Source organism: Empidonax traillii, unplaced genomic scaffold (genome assembly GCF_003031625.1).
Source record: "Empidonax traillii isolate 1590-97213 ecotype Southwest subspecies unplaced genomic scaffold, ASM303162v1 scaffold651:size361119, whole genome shotgun sequence".
NCBI classification, from domain to species: Eukaryota; Metazoa; Chordata; class Aves; order Passeriformes; family Tyrannidae; genus Empidonax; species Empidonax traillii.
In genome coordinates this window covers 352,903-361,053 of record NW_020955844.1, presented here as the reverse complement: position 1 = coordinate 361,053, position 8,151 = coordinate 352,903, and the positions used below count along the sequence as shown (strand labels likewise).

At 38.3% G+C, this 8,151-nt stretch overlaps 1 protein-coding gene across 2 annotated transcripts in view; it reads left to right on the top strand.

Moving 5' to 3' along the window:
- Window positions 1-365: 365 nt before the first annotated feature.
- The window catches only part of SORBS1 (sorbin and SH3 domain containing 1), a 113,323-nt gene continuing 105,537 nt past the window's right edge, over window positions 366-8,151 (top strand). The window contains exon 1 of one of the 2 annotated variants that reach the window (XM_027899224.1): window positions 366-478. The gene's annotated coding sequence lies outside the window, so the exon portion shown is untranslated. Of the gene's footprint in view, window positions 479-3,750; window positions 3,948-8,151 lie in introns of those variants that run through there. The other variant, XM_027899223.1, reaches the window with a different exon arrangement.

Genomic DNA, 8,151 nt, shown 5'->3' with positions numbered 1-8,151 from the left:
AATGAGATGTAATGATTTTGAAAATGAAGTGTGACTATCCACTGTGCTATACTTACTGCTAAGTTGAGCTAGTGCCACTTTCTTTGAGAGCAATGCAGAGGAAGAGTGAAATTCAAAAGAAAAATTATTTTTCTTACTCATTTTCCAGAATGAAACTATTTTACACCTAAGAAAGTTAAAAAATAGCCTGGACATCCTCTTCCTTTCTGCGGCAGCTGTTTCCACTCTGTATTTTAATGAGTGGGCTGAACTAAAGTCTTTGGGGAAGGGCTTTTCCCTTCCTTTCCCCTCTTTGGCATCTCTATGTAAAAGGCTGCACTACAGTATCATGCTCTGTGCTTCTGTTGAATGAGTAAATGCCTATGGCTGGACAGTCCAGAGGAAAGGCTACATCATGTTCTCAGCTAGTTATGCTCCTTAATGCAATCTTTTTTAAATTTTCCCGGATATTCCACTGATGTGATTTTGGCTGCAAGAAGTAAGTATTTAAAACCTCAGGAGGTTTAAGACCTTTCCAATCTCTTCTAAATTTTCTGCTACAAATAACTTGTGGAGTATCTGCTGGTTTTGGAGGTAGATTCTGTTTGAATTACTTAATTTTATACTTCCTGTTAACTGTTTTTATGTCTTCTGAATGATTTTTAATTTCCCTAAAGTTGCATACTGAGATTCTTGGAGGAAAGTAACTCAAATGGTGTTGTCTATAAAGTGTACTGGACAGTATTGACTCCCTTTTACTTTATAAGAAAATGAGACTGACTTACCACTGCAGATGTTATTTCCAAACTGCTTTTTGTGTCCCCTGTTTCTTGATTCATCTCTGCCTGCTGAGTGACTTTATTTTTTTTCATTCTGGTTGTATGGTTTTATTCAGTGTCCAGTCAGTCCTTCTTATGTGTGCTGAGAACATGTGCTTTGCAAGTTTCTGTGTGCTTTCACAGTAATACAATAATTTTTCTGTCTTTTCTATGATTTCTCATACAAAATAGAACTGAGAAAATGATGAAAGCAGCAGCACTTTCAGCTCCGTCCCCCCACCCCCAGTTTTTCCTTCTGCACTAGATTACATTCACTAAACTCAGCAAATAGCAGAATTCCCCCCGGAGTACTGGGAAACAGCCCAAACTCACTGCAGTTGCATTTTGCTGGACTATTCTTGTACTAGGCTTTTCTTTTTTCCTGTCTTTCTCTTTTATGGTTTGCTGAAATTCTTTCTGTTGTAACTGCATTCCTGATTGATTCCATTCTCAGATAGGCATCTCTTGCCTGTTAAATTCCCCCAAATGAACATCCTGAAACAAAAGTAAAAGAAATGCCATGCATGTAACTGCAAATTCAATTTGAGAATTTTTTTATAAAAACTGGAAGATGGGCTCAGCCTCAAGCCTGCTTAGTAACTTAATTAATTTTGGGCTTAAATTATTGCTTTAATTTAACAGAAAATGGAGGCTGACACTAAGCATTTGAAACTTAAAGTTTGGGTTTAATTCTAGATTTCTGAGCTGCACCTGGAACCATTTAGGACCAGTCTCAAACTCGATGATTTGACTCAATAATTAGTAGCACATTTAGAACATTTTAAATGAGACCTAGGGTTAGGTCTTCCTTAGTTATGCTGGCATAAATATGGGAGAATCCGTTTCATCTCAAAAGTTTCAGTCTCTGAGTATGGAGATGCTTGGACTTAAGGACAAGCACTGTGGTTGATACCAGGGCAGGATCTTCAATCTCCTTTTCCAGTTTTATTCTACTCCAGTCTCCTTCTCGTTATTGACCTCAACTTTGATTTCCTTTAGGTATTTATCCTCTTGTTTAGTAATTTATGGTCATTCGGAAAGGCTGGAGGTACATGATATATTGTTGCAAATAAAGGCTGCCTGCTGCTGCTGCTAAGTGGAGTCCTTCTCTGCAGGGCCTTCTCCAGCACTCCCAAGGGTCTTCCCTCGTCTCCCATCAGTGGCTTGAGATGGCTGCTAATGGTCTGAGCTCGGGAGGCCCTGTTAAGCTTTTCCAGAATATTTTCTTGAAATTTAAACAACAAAGTTTGTTATTCCACGACTTCCTAAGGCAAACAGTTCAACAGAGGCAGTCATTTAAAGGAAGAGCCAGAACTCAGAGTGTGGGTAATAGCTTTTAAAGCACCTTGTAGACAGCTTCCTACCTGTTCTACACCAGAGATTTCCCTTGAGACTCCTTTGAGGTGACTGAACGGTCTTCCCTTATTCAAAATATTCTCTCTATATGACCAGCATATACTAGTTTACTGTCTTCCACACCTATGGTCCACGGCCAACAAGTGAGAGTAGTAACTAGATGCAGGCATAAATGGGCACAGCAGCTTTTCCAACCATGAGAATGAGCTTGGAGAGTGAACTGCGTCTCACTAAGAGGAGCAAGTTTAATATTAAACTCTGAGGCATGCGCTCCATGTGATCTCAGGCGTGTTATTTTATCTGTCTGCATTAAGTTTCCCTACCTCTGAAAGTAATAGTGCTTTGTCTTGAACCAGTCTGTTAAGGAGTGTAGTCTTATTCACACCTAGCACATGAGGGACTGGATTTGAACTGGACCTTTAGGTAATGCTGTGATAAAAATACTGAAATATGAAAACATTATTTCAGGTAAATGCTTCATCTATATTTATCCATACAAAAGCCATATGCTGAATTCAAGAACCACTGAAAGCTTTAATAGAAATTAGTTGTATCTGTCACGTAGAGCATGTGTGTTTTTCTTCACTTTACTCCAGTTAATCCATAGAAATAAGAGATTTGTCTCTTCTTGTAATTTCTGGTAATATCTGAAAGGAGGGAAGCAGAGATTTATGTGTTGATGTCTCCTACTAGGCAAGCTGCAGTAATGTTTAGCACATGACCATGTGTTAATGTAACTTTCTAGATTATTTTTAGATTCAATTAAAATCTGTTGGCTGTATATGTGGTAGGTTCCCCAGGGCCAAGAGCACATAACTCAGAGGTGTCCTATTGTACAAGAAACCCCATCCAGCCCATCCAGCCCCTGACTTGATTAGTTTCTGAATTTCCACAGTTGTATGTTCTGAGCAACGAAGACTTGTAGGACCCACTTAATTTTTATGGAGAATAAACTCTGAAGCTTATCTTTTTTTTTTTTTTTTTTTTTTTTTTTTTTTTTTTTTTTTTTTGGTCTATATCTTGTTGTTTTTCCAGGTAATGAGAAGCTTTTGGCACTCAAATCTTTGCAGCTTGCTCCCAGATATTTCTTCCGAGTTTTCATCTTCACTTGGTGTTCTAATATGTTCTGTGTGACAAAATAATTTTCAACTCTGCTGATTCTGATGTTGGGCTAAAAAAGTTGAAGAAAAATGTGTGAACAGCAAATTTGTGTTCTCATTAATGAGTAAGAGACAGAGGGTAAAATGGTAAAATGTTTATAGAGAGTATTATTTAAATGTATGATTTTCTGCTTGATGTGGGAGTGACATTTTAAAGTCTTTACAAAATGAATGAATTTCATGACGAATAGAGTACTAATTATCTGTAATGATATACTTTGATGTGGACACTATGCATAGAAAAACTGTCATCCATGAAGTAATTAAAAGGCATAGGTCCATTTTTCTTTCAATATATACAGTATTCTCGTTTTTCCCAATTTATTCCTATTGTGAGTCAGAATGGCGGGGGTAGGAGAGAAGGTGGGATTCACAGAAGTAAAGGAATCATTAATGATGCTGTCAGAAATCAAATGGCACTGGGAATCACTTGGATCTGTATTTCTTTGTTACCCTTGCTAAATTATTTTGTAATCGGGCAGACGAAGGCACACTTTCTGGTTGGAATCTGTATGGCTGCAAGTACTGTCGTGGATCAGATTCCATGATGAGGGGCACAACTTGGATTTACAGCAATAGAACTGAGACCTGGACTAACTGCATTTGAAATCAGTTATTCTGGATTGATGCAGCAGTAAGTGGAGTCTCTGCTCTTGAATAATCACGTTGTGGTTGAATTGGTGTAAATGTTGTCTGGAATATTCCAGGAGAGTATGAAAAATAAATGTCAAAATCTGATTGTTGTCAGGTGTAGGGACTGAGTACTTAACTTACATACTTTTATGGTGATAAAAGAAAAAGCTTTTATTGATTATTAGTCAAGTTTTTAAGTGTTTGAAAAGGAGACTAGTGGGTTTAGTTCTGTTTTTTAATTGAGAAAATGAGACGCTGCTCTCTAATGCAGTGATTGCAGAAGGCTGGGAATAAAGCTCAGATTTCCTGGATTCCAGTTTCTCAATGTGCTCTGTGAAAATCTGAGTCCGCTGAATTATCTTCAGGGAGGAAATATCATGCTGAATTGTAATTACTTAGCAACACTCTGAATGGGAACATCCTAAAAATTGGAAAGTGAGCGTCATCAGAAAATCTGTTTTTCATAAAGGCAGATCTGGAAGATGTGTGGATAAATGTTTTCTAAAATATGGAGGGGTGGGGGAAACATATCCATTAGCTTTCTTTGCATCTTACAGTATTACCAGGAGCAGGATGTTGTCCATGGTAAATTCCACATGCTTCTGGGTAATGTCTTATCATTGTGTAAGCTTCTACACAATGTTTCCTGTGTCCTGGATCTTTCCTCAGTGTTGTGTTGGATTATTTTTTTTTTCTTCCTGAAATGTCTGTTTCTTATAGAAAAGAGGAAGACTGCTGTAACATTCTCCCCAATAGATCATGTGCTGTGAGAGGAGATGTGTTAGAGCTTTTCATGTGATCAACGACTCTTAAAAAAGGCATTTTTGTGCACATGAAAGGGTTGTAAATAAGAAACTATCCAAAAATAAGCACAGGTTTTGGCATGGACAAGAATACTTGGCAGGAAGCTTGTCTGCAGATAACACACAAGACTACTACTTTAAATGTTGACGTGTGGGGATTTTGTTGTTGTTTGTCGCTTTTAATAAGATCAAAAGGTTTCCTGCAGTTTTTGACATGATAATTTGTATTTGAACAGTTTAGGGGGCACATTTGTGTGTAATTAAATTTAGGGACTTGTCCAAAACCTCAGATCACCAGCTTCTACACCGAAATGGCAACACATGCATCACATCTTCAGTAGCAAGGGAGAGCAGGCTGTCTCAGAGCCATTTAAAATGCTTTTCTTTCATATTTGCCAAGTTCTTCTATTCTCTGTAGGTTTTAATGACTCAGACCTCTGAAGTCTCTTCCATACATGGTTAAAGTGTAACTGCTGGTTGGGGGTGGAGTGGAAGGATGGAAGGAACAACCTACTGAACTGATAGAATTTTAAACAAACTTGGGTGGTTTTCTTGAGACAGCATTTCAGTCCCAAGTCATACATATATATTCACATGCAGGGCATTCCTCAGCCTTAACTGTGCTGACAGCTAGAGGAATTAAGTATCCATATAGAACAAACACAGTATGTTGGTATCCAGCGAGGGTAGGTAGCCTCTATGCTCCATCCAGGCCCGTCTTCTTAGCCGGGATCCTTTGAATCTTATTTCTACAATAATTCTTTAGCCTTTCTACCTTTGTCCATCTTTTACACATGCTATTGAAACAACTTGTTTGATATCACCATATTTTAGTGGTGGGAACCCTGTGCATATCTGTCTTGTTCTCCCCTTAAAGTAGCTTATCACAGACAGCACTTACTTTTGAGCACCTTGGTAATGGATCATCAAGAGAACTATTGGATCAAATGTTGTATACCATTTCTATTTTTAAGATATCCTTTAAAATAATTTAAAGATTTCTGTGTGACTGAGCCTTCTTCCAAGCTAGAAATATATTCAGAGTGACTAATTTGGTCTAGTGCTCCATGTCAGGCGGAGTTGTCGTACTGCCTCTGCCATAAACCTGTTGTGTCATGTTGGTCAAATCATCTAGTTGTGGGTAGAATTTTCAAAGCACACAGCAGTTATGTAAATCCATCCCTATTCAGCCTGATGGAGGCCTAATTCTTATTTCCACTAAGATTCCATTACACTGCCTGGCAAGGTCAAGATACTTAAAACTTGGCTTTTTGCCCGACCAAAGGAGTATAAAGGGACCCCATGGAAATGCAAATCTGGCACTGACAATTTTTCTATTGACTTCTGTGGAAGCAAGATTAAAAAAACACAGCAACTTTAATAATTTCAACTTCAGCTTCCATGTTTTCCCAATGTAAAAATAAGCCTACTGTCATGTACCTACTTCATAGAAATGCAGCAAAGCTAATTTAATGTTTGTCTGCTCTTTGAAGATGTCCAGTGCTTCCTAAAGTGTCAACTTGCAAAATTAACTTGAAGTAACTTACTGATCAGTGAAAATTTTGTATTGTATTTTATATCTCTCTGAGAAACATCCCCAAATCCAAGTAATTTAGTTTAGTGAGATGATGTGTTGGTCATGAATTTATGAGCCTGGAGTGTGTTGAGGACTTCTGATGCTCAGGGCTGTATCGCTGCAGAAGGGAGTTTGGTCCCGTGTTAACCACACTGTAGGTCACGAGACTGTTGATGGGAGCCAATTGCTTTCTCTTCCAAAGCTACAAGAATCTACCAGTTGCTCAGGGCATTTTGTAACAGATCCTTGCAAAAGTTCAAAAGGGTATGAGGATCACTGTCTTCTAAATGTCATGTATATTTTGCAGACTGATAATGGAACGTTTTGTTACCCTGATAAACTGCCTTTTCTTCTCCTGTTGACATTCTAGAGCTCAAATTAATATCACACTGTAGCTTGGGGTCATATCACTCCCTTTGTATTAAAAGTGCTAACGCAGGTAAAAATAAAAATGTATTTCAAGGGTGCTCGTTACATGAGCTGAAATGGTTGTTGGATAAATTAAGGGACTACAATATTAAGCATCAATTTAATTAGAACATACATACTAACAGATGCCTACAAACCCTTCCCTGCGAGAAAAATCTCTGCCTACGTAAGTGACTGCCTTGCTGTCAGTGGACTTGCTTAGAAAAGGCTGTTTGTGTATGAAATTACAAAATCAAATCCTAAATAAAGAATGCAACATGGTTATTCTCTGCAAATTGGGGGGGTTGCCTTGAGGCACAGAGCTTTCAACATCCCTTTATATAGATGAGTATGGTACAAAAATGTTCATGGTCTAAAATGTTATTTCAGGAAACAGCTTGTTCAGTGTTCATTCTATAGTGTTGTCTCTGGATTTAAATGATCAATAATGTACAGCTTTCGTGGACTTAATATGTATTTCCTTGGTGTTGTAATTTTGTCCCTGTCAATATTGGAATCTATCAACAGGATCTGCCAGAACACATTATTAAATACAGCTGATATTGACTATTCCTGGAACGCAACCTGACTTTACAATTAGAAAAGGCTAACTGGGGTTTGTTAACACATGAGCGGTAAAGCAGGTTGGAAATGAGTAAATCAGCACTTTTCCAATAGCTGTGTAGCCAGCTGAGAGAAGTCCTCACCATCTCTGGTGTCCAGTGCAGTGTATATTGAGCAGCTTATGTTTAAATGCATTACACTTTATTGTCTACACTGTGTTACAGTTGATACAGCTGGCCAGATGCCCCAGTACTCCAAAGATGATGTATTCAGAGAGACCAACAGTGATTAATCACCATCCTTAGGACTATTCCTTTAGCCAAGGTACAAACTTTTTCATCTGAGGACTGTAGACCCTAACACAGCTTTTACAAAATGGGCCCTGGCCTCACCTCTGTCAGTGCAGAGAGGGATGCCAGGATTTTAGTCTAATTTGAATGCTCAGCCACACAGCCCCCATGGGAACTTTAGGGAGGTGAAAGTTTCATGTTATGAAACTGCTGTTTTAGCATTCCAGTCCTTCTGCTTTCACCAAGGAACTGTGTGATTTGGCATTTGGTTAGTTATCATAATGCCATGAGATCCCAAATGTTCCAGCATAGCCTGGTCTATATTTTAAGTACAACCACTTTTCCAGCCTGGAATTGACACCTTCAGCTGTGGTTTTTGCCCCAATATGGTTGGCTTCAAACAATCTCTCTGCCAAAACACAAAACATAACTTTAAAACTCACAGATTTAAGTCTGTTACAAGCTGATGCTACTTAACTACTGTATGTACTGTTCTGATGGGAGAAGAAATCTGCATGGCTGTTTAGTGCCAGTTGCTCCCTTTTTTTTTTTTTTTTTTTTTTT